The 15,818-nt window shown below is 53.9% G+C and overlaps 1 long non-coding RNA gene across 1 annotated transcript; it reads left to right on the forward strand.

Moving 5' to 3' along the window:
• Positions 1–6,153: 6,153 nt before the first annotated feature.
• LOC135420608 (uncharacterized) lies at positions 6,154–11,278 on the forward strand. The gene is made up of 2 exons (XR_010433629.1): positions 6,154–6,500; positions 11,139–11,278. It is a non-coding gene; the product is annotated as an uncharacterized LOC135420608 (long non-coding RNA).
• The last annotated feature ends 4,540 nt before the right edge of the window (positions 11,279–15,818 follow it).

Raw genomic sequence — 15,818 nt, forward strand, 5'->3', positions numbered from 1 at the left:
CGTTGATATCAAAGTCATTAACGCCTCTCCGTGGTAAACCTATTCTCAGTTGGGGCTGCAAATGGGATTCTCCTGAGCCAATCAATCTTCCTAACGCCTGAGCAGAGCCTGTTGATCTTTAGCCACCGACGGGATACGGCTTCCCAGAAATGTGCTTGCATCTGTCAAAATTATAAGCAGCTGGCAGCCCCAGCCAAAGGTCAGCTCTGCTACGAGTGTGAAAATAGGATCCCGGGAGGAGGAGGGCTCTGTGTCCATCGGGATGTGCCACAGGGCCCCCGTGTGTGTCCGTGCCCGCGGGCGCTCGGACACATGGCGGGGATATATTTATATGGACGATTTCTCCCACGTCCCCTGTGGTCCTGGAACCTCTCCAGGGCTTATTAAAACCCAGGCACATCAAAGGATGGGAAAGGGCTGCTGGAGTTTAGGAACTCGGAGGGCTTAACGATTATTTTGCACTAATTCACTCCTAATTTAGTGTTGGTTATTGGCCTGATTAACCCCCCTGGCTGGGAGCTGGGGTGGAGGGAACAGGTTCCCTTAAAACCTGGTTTGGGGGAATTTCAGCATGGCAGGAGCATGGGGATGGGGCCATTCCTGAAAGCCCACTGAGCATATTGATCATGGAATTAGTGATTAGATCTGGAATAAATTCTCCCCTGTGAGGGGAATGAGGCCCTGGCACAGGTTGCCCAGAGAAGCTGTGGCTGCTCCATCCCTGGAAGTGTCCAAGGCCAGGTTGGATGGGCTTGGAGCAACCTGGGCTGGTGGAAGGTGTCCCTGCCCATGGCAGGGATAGAACTGGATGAGCTTTAATGTCCCTTCCATCCCAAACCATTCCAGGATTGTATGAAATGCTGACACAGCTTCCAGACCAACGTGTGGGACTGGGAGCGATGGTTCCATCTGGGATCATTATTAAGTTGCAGTGACAGGGATGAAAGAGGCCAAGCCCAGCTCCTGGAGTGATGAGTTCCTGTCTGCCCCAGGACACCTCCAGTGTGTGTGATTAAGGTCAAGCATTTTAATTTGGGAGCTTTAATTTGAAATCCCCTCTGTGGTCCCAAACCGAGGGTGTCAGGGAAGCGCTTCCTGCAGATCCCACTCCGGGATGGGGAGCGGAGGGATGTGCCCTGCCTCCCAAAATTGGGGTGTGTCTGGGCTCTGAGCAGCCTGAGGGGACATCTCTGGGAGGGACAATGCCACAGGAACACATCCCACTGCCCAGAGCCATTTCAGGCCAGGCTGTGCTGGAACTGGGGTTATTCCCACCTCTCTGGAGGTGAGCCCTGGAGCAGGAGCATCCTTTGACTTGCATGAAACCCTGGAAATATGCCTTGTTTGCACGTGTGGGGTCGGAGTCCAGCCTGGTCCTTAAGGAGCCTGGACCCAGCATCACTTCCCTGTGAGTTCACCCCGGGGGGATCCCCCAGCTCCACATGCCTGGAGCTCAAAATCCAGGGAATAAACTCCACTGAGCTGGTGAGGAGGAAGGAATGCTCAGCAACACGCTGGGCTGGCCTAACAATAGCGAGAGCTTATTTTGACAGAGGGTTGAGGAGGGTTTGGGGTTTTTTTTGCAGTTGGGAGGTTCTGCTGCAATAAAATCTGCACTTGGCTGGTGGATTTTAAATAACACTTATCTCATGGATGGAGCCAGACGGGACGTAACGCGGCCGTGTGTGGAATGGCTTCCCTGTCATTATTCCCACCTCCTATTTTGGGTGTTTGTTAGTCAGCCCTGAAGCCCCAAAGCAGATGCAGATTGCAAACAAAGGTTTTTAGAGTGTTCCCAATCAATAAAGGAATTAAATAAATACGAGCCAGAGCCTTGGAAGCAGCGTGAAAACTCATTAGGGTTTTCAGGGATCGGGAAGTACATTCGATGTGAATAAATATAAATATCTATTGGGTTTTTACTTCAGAAAGGAGATGTGGGGGTGGAAAAATTCCCAGTCAGTATAAAACCGGCCGGGGTAATTTGTTTTGTCAGAGAACTGGGCAGCTGGAGGGAGCTTTAGATAGAATCCTCCTCCAAAAGAAATGGAAGCAGAGGAAAAGATTATCAAAAGAGGAAAGGCTTTAATAAACTGCGAAGCCCTGATCACCCACTGAGAAGCAAAGCTTAATTAGGAGATTAAGCCGCTCTGGGCGCTGTGCGCAGGCTCCGTGTGCCGGGAGCGGCGCTGGAGGTGCTGGGAATGCTCTGGGAATGCACTCCCTTGGCTTCCCCGGGATGCAGAACACGGCTGTGCCCACCAAAGCCTGGCCCCAGCCCCTCCAGTGGCCCCCCTGTCCTGCCAGAGCGCAGGGCTGGCACTGCCACGTGCCCGGGGGAGCAGGAATCGGGCCGGGAAAGGGGAAACCCTCTGGAAGCAGAGCCTGTGCTTGGGCTCCCCGCTGGGTTTCCATGTTCCAGTGTCCTCAGGGACTCTCTGCTGCTCCTTGGCTTTGGTTGGACTTGATGAATTCAGGGATCTCAATAATTTAGTTTTGATGGTCAGAAGGAATTGTTCCCTGGGAGGGTGGGCAGGCCCTGGCACAGGTTGCCCAGAGAAGCTGTGGCTGCCCCTGGATCCCTGGAAGTGTCCAAGGCCAGGCTGGACAGGGCATGGAGCCACCTGGGCTAGTGGAAGGTGTCCCTGCCCATGGCAGGGGTGAGACTGGACGGGCTTTAAGGTCCCTTCCAACCCAAACCATTCTGTGATTCCACGCTTCTGTGATCTTCTCCAGCCCAAATGATTCCGTGATTCTATGGTATCACACCCTACTCCCTCTGGGAAAACGTGGTTTAAAACTCCTGCTCTGCCAGCAGGTTCTGTCCTGTCACAGAGCCAGCAAAGCCTTTTCCTTTGGGCTTTCCTGTGAAAATGCAGAGCGAGATCCGTGGGCAGGGGGAGCAGCCCTGTGTGTCCCAGCAGTGCCAGCCCCTGGTGCCAGGAGGGAACACCCGACAATGTGCCACTTTACCCGGGACCTCCCTGCCCTGCCGGTGCCCGGGAGGTGCCCCAGGGCACTCACAGCCTTTCGGTGTTGCTGCCCTGTGTTTCCCTGGAAGGCCCAGCAGCTCCCACGCCATTCCAAGCGTAGGTGCTTCCCGCGATTCCCGCCGGGCAGCAGCAGCCTGGGACTCATCTGCTCCTGGCATTCCGAGGCTCCAGCTCTGCCTGGACTTTGGAGGGATTCCCATGTGGAGCAGGAGGGCACCCTGGGGTCCTGCAGGCAGAAGAGGAGATCTCAGCCTTGCCATGCCAGGGGCAGCACCGGGGTTGTGCCACCACATCTGCCGCCTTCCAGCAGCAGCCGGGACGTTTTAGAGTCATGGGATCCTGGGATGGTTTGGGCTGGAAGGGACCTTAAAGCCCATCCCATCCCACCCCTGCCATGGGCAGGGACAACTCCCACTAGCCCAGGTTGCTCCAAGCCCTGTCCAGCCTGGCCTTGGACACTTCCAGGGATCCAGGGGCAGCCACAGCTTCTCTGGGTAACCTGTGCCAGGGCCTCCCCCCCCTCCCAGCCAGGAATTCCTTCCCAGTATCCCATCCATCCCTGCCCTCTGGCAGTGGGAAGCCATTCCCTTTCATCCTGTCACTACAGACCTTATCCCAAGTCCCTCTCCAGCCTTCTTGGAGCCCTTTTAGGCACTGGAAGGGGCTCTAAGGTCTCCCTGGAGTCTTCTCTTCTCCAGGCTGGACACCTGTGCCAGGGCCTCACCACCCTCCCAAGGAAGAATCGCTTCCCTGTATCTGAGCTAAATTTCCCCTCTCTCAGCTTAAACCCCTAACTCCTTGTCCTCTCCCTCCATTTCCTGCTGGAACTTTGGGGATGTTTCCCAAAGCATCCCCTCCCCACACTCACACACATGCAGCCTGCAAACCTAATAACAACCGCCTGAAAAACATACTAAAACCAGAAAATTTATGTAGCATGACCCAAATTGAATTATACATTACAGCACTATAATTGATTTTTTAGAAGAGAGATTAAATTTATTTTATGCCTCACTAACTAACAGCCAGATTTACCTAATTGCTTGGAGTGCAGAGTTAGGATGATTCATTAAACCCCGTACATGCCTGGGTACATTACACTGTGACTAAAGCTTCCCTGCTTCGAGCAATTAAAGTGGAGAAACTTGGGGCCTCATAAGTAATTGAATATAACAATCCAGCTCAGAGTGGCTCTGGATGTCTTATTAAGTTCTTCAAGCAAAAAACCACAAGTTTCCCCCCATTCTCCAGTGAATCATTTTGTGGATTCCTCTCTGCCTGGCATTGTTTTCTCCTCTTGCCAAGCAAAAAAAAAAAAAAAAAAAGAAAAAAATGGTGTCTATGAGACAGATTTCATGCCTTGCTTCACAGTTTAATTTTATCAATCATAACATTTAAAAAAAAATTGACAGCAGTGAGTAGACATCGCCGCTATTCCAAGGAGAGGAATTTTGGGTGGAATCGAGTAACATTTGGTAATTATATACACATTGCAAAAATAAAGGTAGCAATTTAGGAAAACAGGAGTGGAGAGAAATGATCGTTTGAGCTGGCAGGAATAAATTAGAATTGTTTGGCACACTTTAATAAAATCCCACAGAGGCACAAAGTGCTCTCGGAAAAAGCGGCGGCGGACGCGGAGCCGAAGCACCGGAGGCTGGGATGGACACAGGGACAGGGGACAGTCCTTGGAAAGGTGTTGGGATGGTCCTCACTGGCATCACCTCATGATGGAATTTATAACTTCAAACTGCCAGAGGGCAGGGGTAGGTGGGACATGGGGAAGGAATCATTCCCTGGGAGGGTGGGGAGGCCCTGGCACAGGCTGCCCAGAGAAGCTGTGGCTGCCCCTGGATCCCTGGAAGTGTCCAAGGCTGGGTTGGACGGGGCTTGGAGCAACCTGGGAGGGTGGAAGGTGTCCCTGCCCAGGGCAGGGGGTGGCACTGGATGAGTTTTAATGTCCCTTCCAGCCCAAACTATTCGATGATCCCATGATTATTCCTGTAATCCTGGTTCCTGCAGGCCTACTCAGTGCAGGAACCATCCCCTCATCCCTGGAACTCCTCACTGGCAGGATACTGAAGAAGTGAAGGAAGTTTCCAGCCTCTCCTCAGGCGGGATGGGCGGTGCCTGGTGGCTCCTGATTCCAGGGAAGGACGGGGGGAGCAGAGCTTTGTCCCATTATTCCAGAGATGATTAGTTGCCTTGCAGGAGCGGGGCTGGAAGCACACTCGGCATTAAGGTTTAATGAGCATTGCACAATCCAGGATCATCAGTTTACCCACTGCACGGAGCCCACAGGTCAGAAAATTCAGGCTGGATTGTGTGAACCTCTCACACAAAGGGCTCCCCGTAACAAAATCGGCCTTTAATTAGCACAACACCGGGCAGGGCTGAGGTGCAGCTTCCCCAGCCAGCTCAGGGGGACCTTAATTACCCAAAGGCTTGGCACATGCATCATTTATGCCTGGTTTTTTCCCTCGTGTCCTGTTTCCTAGTGGGGTTCTGCCGGGGGAGGGCTGGAACTGCTGTGGGCAGTGGGGACCTGTGGGGTGGGGTGGGGGTACGGCCACTGCTCCATCTCTTCTCCTCTTTACACCCAAAATTCCTCCTTGCACACACATCCGTGTCCCTGCTGCTGGTCCTGCCAGGCTCTGCAGGAATTGTGTCATTCGGGTTTCCTCGGCCATGGTCAGTGATGCAGTTAAGGTTTTATAACCTTTTCTTTTGCTGATTGACTTTTGGAGATTGGATGGGAAGCTTTGAGGGGGAAAAGCAGCCAGGCTGTCCTGAGATACAAATATGTGTGGCTGCCCCATCCCTGGAAGTGTCCAAGGCCGGGTTGGATGGGGCTTGGAGCAGCCTGGGATAGTGGAAGGTGTCCCTGCCCATGGCAGGGGGTGGGACTGGATATCATTTAAGGTCCATTCCAACCCAAACCCTTCTGGGACTCGTGATGAATCCAAATTGGGGGGGCTGGACCTGGGAAGAAGCCACAGCAGGGCCTGGGATCTGCGATGCAAAGTGGCTGCCAGAGCCACACCGATGGATATGGGGAGAGATCCAGGGATTCAAACCATCAGGTGAGTGGTTGTGGTTCTTTAATTACAGCCAAAGCTCTATCACAGGAAACCTTTCAGCTCCAGGTCGTGCAGCCCTAGCAGGAAGCAAAGTGTTTGTGTTTGTCTCCTGAAAAATGGGCTGTTTTTCCTCCACTCTGGTCCCGGGGAAGTCCATCACTCCCTGCTTCCCTTGGATGGCTTAAAAGCTCCTTTGCTGCAAGAGCCTGGGAGGGTTCCAGCTCCAGGAGGGATTAAACCACTCCTGGAGGAGATGCAGCGTGATGACAGCAATTCCCCCATGTGATGCTGATCCCAGGCTTTTCCTTTTTTTTTTTTTTCCCCCCAAAGGATCAAGGGATGCGTTTAACAAAACGAGCTGCCCTTTCCGTCTGCGCACACAGCGTCCCCCGGAGCTGTTCCCGGGAAGGGAGAACATCATTAAGGAGTAAGGAATGGCCCCGCACGGGCTCCACCCCGCTCTCAGTGCCGGGAAGCCTAATTAGAGCGCCGGGATAACGATGGAGTGCTCGGCTCAATTTGCATGGGGCTGCAGCCCAGAGAGGGCACCGCGGTAACTCATTGTGCTAATTAGGGGGAGCTTTTGTCACCACAGACAGAGCCTGGTTAAACCCCCCGGAGCTCCCACCCCGACACCTGCAGCTCGGGGGGGCTCACACCCCAAACCCCCTCCCCAAAAGCTGCTTTATCCCGGTGTGTGCCTTGGGGTGGTTTGGGAGGTTTCTGGAGGGTCCCAGGTGAGCCCCCAGTGTGGTTTTGGGGCAGGGAGGAGCAGCCTGGGGTTGGGGGGTGCACCCTGGGTGGGGGGCTCTGCTCTGATCCAGCAGAGTGGGGAACAGGGGGCTGGGATAGGGAGTGGGGCTTCCTGAGGAGAGCAGGTGTCCAGTTTAAATCCTCTTCAGATGCCTCACCCCTGGAATGTTCCAGGCCAGCTTGGATGGGGCTTGGACCAACCTGGTCTAGTGGGACGTGTCCTGCCCAGGGCAGGGGTGGAAGGAGAAGAGCTTTAAGGTCCCTTCCCACCCAAACCATTCCATGATTCTATGATTCTGTGATTCCCAATGCTCCACTTCCCAGTGTTGACAACACCAGGAGCTGCAGATCCAGCTGGGAATATGAGTGAGTATGTTGGGGTGAAATTATGGTTTGTGGCATGTTAAAAAGGGGTCAAAAGGGCTGAGAGAGGATCCCTGAAATCCAGCCCAGCCCTTCTGTGCTTGGGAGGAGCAGCTCAGAGAGAGGAGCCCACGTGGCTCTGTCGTACCTGGCCCATCCTGATTGCTCCCGGAGGAATAATTGGTGTTAATTGGCACTAACAATGCCCCCTGGTACCAGGGCTGCCTCTGGGAGAGAGCCGTGGAACTGTCCTATGAACCCCCTGGCTCTGTCTGGGGGACATCAGGAGGGGTCAGGGGTCTGTCCCTTCCTGGGCTGTCAATATTTGGGACTGAGCCACACTTTGTGACGTGGGGGTTTGGTCTGCAGCACGTCTGCCTTAATGAACTCCAGCAGCACAGAAGGCAATTATGTTTGTGTCTAGACCTGCCCGAGACCATCAACAGCACCTCATTACTTTACAGATTGTTAATGCTGTTGGCAGAAGTTGAAGATCCTCCTTGAAATAATAATAATAAAAAAAATCAAATTTATTCTCCGTCGCAAACACACTTTAGCTGATGATAAATGATAAATGATAAATGATAACTAGGGGCTGGTGGTGCTGAGCCCTCGCTCTGTCCAGGGGCTGATCCGTAGCCGTGCAGCAGGATGGAAGGGAGAGGGGAAATGGCACAGAACTCGTGTGAGGTTTCTTTGAAAGGTCACGAGAGACCTTATGTATTACATACATATCATACCTGATAAGGAGGAGGTGACCCCCAGCAGGGTTTCGTGTCATCTCTTCTCATGGAATCGCAGAATCCATGAATGGTTTGGGTTGGAAGGGATCTTAAAACCCATCCAGGTACACTCATCTGCCCTGGGCAGGGACACCTTCCCCTAGCCCAGGTTGCTCCAAGCCCCGTCCAGCCTGGCCTTGGACACTTCCAGGGATGGAGCAGCCACAGCTTCTCTGGACTAATTTCTTTGAATTTTCCCAATTACTCATTTTCCCCTACATTTCCATCCCTGTTCCTATTCCTGTCCCCCGCAGAGGGGCTGGGTGAGGGAGGGGATGTACCCACAGCCCAGCTGGGCACCCCCAGGGCTGGGGGTCAGTGCTGCCCCTCCAGGGTGGGTGTTGGAGGCGAGGCCGGAGCTCCCGGAGGGGGGATGTCACAAACCATTCCAGCTCCATCAGCGCGGGAACAGGGGGAGCAGGGAAGCGTGTTGAGAGCTGTCAGCTGACAGTAATGGACTCGTTAGGCTCCTGATGGATGGAGATGGCCTTGGAAATTGCCAGGAGCCATTTCAATCCCTGCCGGGCCCTGACACAGCCGTGCACAAGGACGGGGGGAGCTGACAGACCGCCCTGCTCTGCCCTTGCACGGGAGGTTTCACAACTGCTCTGGCTCCACAGAAGCTGGTGACTCCGGGGAAGCAGCTGGAGGATGTCCCTGGGAGGGGGAGGAGGCAGGAGCTGGGATGCTGAGCAGGGCAGTGGTGGTGGTGGGGTGAGCAGGTAACAGTCTGTGCCCATGGTTATCCCAGGGCCTGTTCCCTGGGGAAAACATCCCTCTGGTCCAGGCCAAGCAAACAGGGTGGGTATGTCGTTAAAAGGATACATTTTGATGGGCTGATTGATGATGTGAATATGCCTCCTCTTAGGAAAGAGTCCTCTGTTGGTCAGCCTGGAGAGCAGGAGGTGCTGGAGTTCTTGGCTCCTCCCGGGAATCCCCCCAGCAGGCTGATGCCACCCCCGGCCATGGGAAGGTGGGAGTGTCTGCCCTGCACATCCTTCCATGTGGGCACACGGGGCGGGAAGTGTGACCTGGCAGCTGTGGGACTGTGCAGATGTTTATCTCAGATTTTGGAAGCTTGGCCAATAGCAAATGTCTCCAGGTGGCCACGGATGGGGGAAGGGGTCTGGCTTGTTCCCTCCGAGGGATTGATCTCCTGACATCACGGTGTGGGAATGTGAAAAGGAGCAGATGGGCTGTTTCCTTGTCTCCTGCTGCTCCTGCCCTGAGTTTTCCCTCTCCCCACTGCTTCACCACACGTTCTTTTCCTCCAGGTGGAAAAGGAAAGAGCAGCTTATGGAAGCTCTTCCTTCCCAGAGCCCAGGGCTGAGCCCCCCAGCAGAGGTTTGGGTGCTGCAGCCCTGCACCAAATGAGCCCCTCACCTTCTGCCTGGGCTCTCTGGTGGTCACTGGCGTTGGATCCCACCCTTCCTTCCTCCTGTCCATCCGTGGGTGTGACTCAGCCTGAGGAAAGGCCTTCCCAGTTGGGATGGGGTGAAATGAGTGGCCCAAGACACCAGGAGAAGGCTGCACGGTGTGGCCATGGCTTTGATGCCCAAGGGAAGCCTGTCCAGAGCAGAGCTGTCCCCCCATGGTTGTGGGGATGGCAGGGAGGCTGCAGAGTTCCTTTTTTGGGGCACAGACAGAAATGTTTGCTGGCTGTGGGCTCGGGGGGCATCACCAAGGGGCTCCCCCCAGCCCTCCCCACGGGGCCTCTCTGCCAGCAGCCTTGGGGCAGCACAAATGCTCCTCTCAGTGACCCCCATCTAATTCAAGTAGTTTATCTTTGCTGCAGAGAGGAAATTAAGGGGAAAAAATAACCCCCAAATCATTAGGACTCTCTATTGTGTTATCCCAGCTCCGCCACTGCACCAGCTCTGTCCTGGAGGGATCACTGTGCCATGAGTCTGAAATGTTATTTCCTCCCCTCTTTCTCCATCCCAGGGCTCGTTTTAGCCAATGTGATCGCTCGGAATTGTTCTCAGCAGTGAGGTATTTTCTTTAATGGACTATTGAGCTCAGATAACAAATTTTAAATTATAACACACATGACCTGAGCCAATTTCAACTTAATCTCAAATGTTGAATTGCCTTTACCCCAAACGGCTGCGAGGACACAAACAGGGAGAGTTGGTAGAGAAAGTGGTTGCAGTGAAGTGAACGAGACCCTCAACCCAAGAGGAAGCTGAAAACTTCACCAAATGCATCCCTGGGGCCTAGTGACTGAAAGCACATTTGTTGCTCCAAGCCCTGTCCAACCTGGCCTTGGGCACTTCCAGGGATGGGGCAGCCACAGCTTCTCTGGAAAACCACCCTCACAGCCAAGAATTCCTTCCCAATAGCCCACCTAAACCTACTGGGATTGTTCAGCCTGGAGAGGAGAATGCTCTGGGGAGAGCTGAGAGCCCCTTGCAGGGCCTAAAGGGGCTCCAGGAGAGCTGGAGAGGGACTGGGGACAAGGGATGGAGGGACAGGACACAGGGAATGGCTTCCCACTGCCAGAGGGCAGGGTTAGATGGGATAGTGGGAAGAAATCCTCCATGCTGTGCCTGCCTCAAGCCATTCCACGCTGTGCCCTCCCCAGTCCATTCCATGCCCCCCCAGCCCATTCCTTGCCCTCCCTAAGCCATTCCATGCCCCCCCAACCCATTCCTTGCCCTCCCTAAGCCATTCCATGCCCTCCCCAGCCCATTCCATGCCCCCCCAGCCCATTCCTTGCCCTCCCCAGCCCATTCCATGCCCTCCCCAGCCCATTCCGTGCCCTCCCCAGCCGGTTCCATGCCCCCCTCAGCCCATTCCGTCCCTCCCCAGCCCATTCCGTGCCCTCCCCAGCCAGTTCCATGCCCTCCCCAGCCCATTCCATGCCCTCCCCAGCCCATTCCATGCCCTCCCCAGCCCGTTCCGTGCCCTCCCCAGCCCGCTCCATGCCGTGCCTCCGGAGCAGCCGTAGCCCCGAGCGCGGGGCCGGGCCGCAGGAACTCATCCGTGCTGAGTGAGATGACAACAGAGCTGTGATGCTTCGTGGAGTGTGTTTAATGAAAATATCAGCCCGGGCCCCCGACACGAGGCATTCATGTATAATAAAATGAGGTTCCTGAAACACTTCAGAGCATAAACCATCTGGTCTGCAGTGATGTACTAACAGCTTTGACTAATTTTTAATGCAGGTTTTATGACGGATCTGCACATCACGCCACCCATGCATAAGGAAGATCCAGCCCGGCTGCACCGTGAACTGAACTGACTGCTGATGAATTTGTCTCCCATTTTAATTACTTTCTGTACATTAAAGGTGTAGTGGACCATGTGAAGTGCCTTGTCTGGTTTATCCCCTCTGTGTCCCCACGTCTCCTTAAAGTGCTGGAGCTGCCTGCGCTCCCTGATCCGCAGCCAGGCGTGAGGGAAGGGGGGAGATGGAGGGGAACCACCTCGGACGGGAATCGGGCAATAAACACGTTGGGCCACCAGCAACAAGCCCGTTTCATGAGGTTAATTAATTCTTATTAATTACAGCCCTTGAAATTTTCTCTGGCCTGCGTGGCAGGGATTGGTGCTGCCCGACAGGGTTTGCAGGGAGAGAGCTCGGCATTCTCTTCCAGGGAAATCAGAGCAGGAACTCGTGATGGAAAAGGCTTTCAGGCTGCAATCTCTGCCAGGCTCTTTCTCTTTAATGAATTTTTAAAAGACTTTATCAGCTTCAAAACATATTTATTTATTTATCGCAACCCAAAAGTGGAACCATTTATCTGAGCAAGCCCCAGATGTTTGGGATGGTGCTGGAATAGGGTTGGACCAAAGCCTTGGCAGGGCTTTTGCCCATTTCTTGCTGAATTTGCAGCCTGGCTTGGCTCTGCCCCTCTCCTGATTCCCAGGAGAGCTGGTTCCCCCGGGAGGGACCACACTTGCAAGGTGAGCACCTGCTTATGTTGACTGTTCTGGCAAAATTCAAATGACCATTTAGTGCTTTACTTTGGGGGGACTGTGCTCCAGTTGCTTCAACTTTGCTGTCTTTTGGGGAAAAAAAAGGAGAATAATGAGTGAACCTTGGCTGGGACTGGCATGGCTGTGAAGTCATGTCATCCCTCTTCCCTTCATCATGACATTCCTTTCCTCTTCATCATCTCATCCCTCTTCCCTTCATCATGACATTCCTCTTCCCTTCATCATCACATTCTTTTCCTCTTCATCATCTCATCCCTCTTCTCTCTGTTGTGACACTTTTCTGTCCTCCCTCATGACATTCCTCCCTTCTTCATCATGTCCTTTCTTCCCTTCATTGTGTCATCCCTCTCCCCTTCCACCACTTCTGGATCATCAGAGCTGCAGGTGGTTTTCCTTCCTGGGTTGGTGACAATACCAGGAGTTAATTTGTCAATTAAAACGTGTGTTGGGACCCCAGTGAAAAGGAGGGAGCTTTTCCCAGCTCCCCTTTCTCCTCCTTTCCACTGGGCCTGGGGCAGGTCAGAGCATTAATTGCCAATCTGTTATCTAATGACTTTGTTTACTCTGAAAGTCACTGGTGAAGCCACCAGGATTCCTCTCCCTGCCGTCATCCTTCGGGATGAATGAGTTTTACTGTAGTCTGGGAATTCGCTTGGCTGGGCTTTGGTGCAGCCTTGTGCTGGTTTTACTCATGGGTTGGCCGGCTGGGCCCTTTTCTGGGGGGAGGGCTAAAGAATGACTAACCTGTCTCCTGAAGAGAGGATCCAGACGGGCTGAATTTCACAAACCTTTTGGGATTCACCGGGTTTGAACGGATCAGCCAACAGCCCTTGCTGGAGACAAGCTGAGGCAGTGGCCCTGTGGCTAAAATGTGTTTGTCAATGGGAATAGCTACAAATCACGGCTTACGTGGAAACTTCAGTTCCAGTCTCGCTGCAAGAGGGAAAAAAAACCCAACCCTAATTAAAAATTCAATAATGAGACTGGCCCTGGTGACTGAGCAGAAGGGAAAGTACCTACAAGCAGCAAATCCATTGCCAGGGACAGAAAGCCCTCCAAGTGCAATGTGTTAAGAGGAAAATGTCATTTTATTGGATGTTCCTTCGCCTCGCTAACGAGCACTGGGTTAATTTTAGCTTTCCTGCCGCATCCCAGCTCCGTGGTTCCTGCGGATCCCGTCTCCTGCAGCCCGGCCGGGTCACTGGGAGCGGGGCTGTTCTCCCCTTAGCAGCATTAACAGTGACTTTTCAGCACTCACCAGCAGGCACCAAGCGATGGAGGGGGTTTGGTCTCGCCCGTCCCGGACCATCTGGCGGGATGTTAAATCCATCCCTGTCCCCGTGTGCAGCTCCACCAGCTGCTGCCTCTGCATTCCCTGTTCCTGCACACCGGAGCCTCTCCGGGAAGCTGCTCTGGGGGACACCCCACAGTTGGCCTGGTTTGTTTAGGAAGATATTTCTCCCCGTTGTTCTTTGAAGAGGGAGCCTTGCCGGGAGGGTCCCGAGGAGCGGGGCAGAGGGAGGCAGCACCGGAGCTGCCGTGGTTGGGACACCCCCCACGCCTGCTGGGGGTGTCCTGGAGCTTACAGGCCACATCCATCGCTCCAGAGGCTCCTTTCTGCTCCCCCAGTTTGGCATCCCGTGGGATCACAGCATCCTCCCAACTCCAGGGCCTGCAAGTCCTCAGCAGCGGGGCAGAGGAGCTGCCCGGGCACCCCCTTCTGAGCAGGGCTGAGGCTGCTGCCAGCCTGGCATCACTGCCTGGGGCAGGTTTTCCAGACTGGGAGGAAATCCAGGTGTGTGGGAGGTGTATGAGAGGGCAGGGGCTTGGATGGAGCTTCCCAGACCTCCCAGGCCATGCCCTGAGTGGGGATGCACAGACTCCAGAGAGCCCAGAGAAGCTGTGGCTGCCCCTGGATCCCTGGAAGTGTCCAAGGCCAGGTTGGACGAGGCTTGGAGCAACCTGGGACAGTGGAAGGTGTCCCTGCCCATGGCAGGGGGTGGAACTGGATGGGCTTCAAGATCCCTTCCAACTGAAACCATTCCAGGATCCATACAACCAGGAACAGGCAGCATAATACAAACTCCAGATCACTTTGCTTGGCCCTTGAATTGGACCTTTTTATTAGGTCAGAAATGTTCCTGACTTCTTCTCATCTGACTTCTCATCTGACTCCTCATTTCCTGTTTTCTTCAGGGACCTGGCAGGAAAGACACTGAACCACCACAGGAAAAGTCCACTGAAATTCAGGACAGGCGAAAGTTTTCACAGGGGTTCCCCTGGGATTCCCTGCCCTGGTTTGTACACACAAGTGGTTTAGATCATCCAGGAGCTCAGTTGAACTGGGCTTAATCTTCAGCCCATCTCCAGTTCCTGCTCCAAATTTTTAATTTTACTGTTAGGAAAGGATAGTGCTGCTTTTCACATTTTGGAGTTGTTTTCTAATGGGACTTAAGCAGTAGAAATTTTTATTTTTTTATATATATTTTATGTAGATGTATTTATATATACTCTGATAAAGATGTCCAGGCTTGTTTTCAGCCTACCATGGATGACTAAATGGGCTCTGCAGGCCTTGGCTTGGTCCCTCCACTGCATCTTTTGGGGATGGAGGGATTGTCTACCCCACAGGAAAAGTTTGCCTGTATGTACAGGGAAAGTAGGGGGGTCAGGAAAACTCTTCCATCCCTGGAATGTTCCAGGCCAGGTTGGACGGGGCTTGGAGCAACCTGGTCTAGTGGAAGGTGTCCCTACCCATGGCAGGGGAGTGGAACAGGATGGGCTTTAAGGTCCCTTCCAACCCAAACCATTCCAGGATTCCAGGATTCCGTGATCAGAGGAAGGTCACCATGACATGAGCCTGGGGAAGATTCCCCGGAGGCACTGCCAGCACAGGGATGTGGGGCTGCAGCCCTGCCTGCTGCTCTTGCAGCACCTCCCAGCCCTGGGAAAGCCCTCCTTGGCTGAAGGCAGAGCAGCAGCACGTGGAGCAGGAGCGTTCCTGGAAGCGGCCGGAGCTCCCGCGCGGCTCCATCAACGTCCTCCGGCTCCGCGGCCTCGGAGCCGCGCCAGCCCCGGAGCCGCTGCCAAGCCAGGAAGGGCTGACAATGAGAGGAGCCTCTCACCACTCTCACACACGTTTCCTAATGCTTGTTTTAGTGCTGAACATCTGGGAGAGATGCGTGTTGTGCTCCCAGAGCCATTTGCTTTGGCTGTGCCGAGCCTTTTCCAGCGGAGCCGGGCTGGGCCAGGGATCTGCGCAGGCTGCGGGAGGGAGAGTTGTTTCAGAAGTGCACGACAGGTAATTAATGGCTTCCTGAGAGCTAGAACCAGTTGGAAGGTTTTATTTCCAAAGAAAAATGGCTTTCTGAGAAAATGATTTCAGTTCTGTCTTCTGTTGAGAGTTTGGGAGGTTTTCTTAAAAAAAGATGTTATGATCTTTTCAGTTGTTGGAAAAATCCCTTCTCAGCCCAGAGCTTTCTGATTTTTGGGAGAAGGACCTGGGTAACTGGTGACAGGATGAGAGGACACAGCCTCAAGCTGCCCCAGGGGAGGGTCAGGTTGGACATCAATCAGAAGGAATTTCTCCCTGGAAAGGGTGGTCAGGCACTGGAAGGGGCTGCCCAGGGAGGTTTGGAGTGCCCAGCCCTGGAGGTGTCCCAGGAAGGCCTGGCCATGGCACTCAGTGCTCTGGGCTGGGGGACAAAGTGAGGATTGGGCACAGGGTGGACTCCATGGGCTGGGAGGGCTTTTCCAACCTCAGTGATCCTGGGATTCTGTAAATGATGGACAAGCCCAGGGGAAAATAGAACATAAATGGGAAGGGACTGTTGGCACAAGGGCAAGGCAAGATGTCACAGTGTGGGCCGTGGGCAGTGCCCTCCTGCTCTGCCTGCACTCAGGTG

Source organism: Pseudopipra pipra, chromosome 12 (assembly GCF_036250125.1).
Source record: "Pseudopipra pipra isolate bDixPip1 chromosome 12, bDixPip1.hap1, whole genome shotgun sequence".
Taxonomy (NCBI): Eukaryota; Metazoa; Chordata; class Aves; order Passeriformes; family Pipridae; genus Pseudopipra; species Pseudopipra pipra.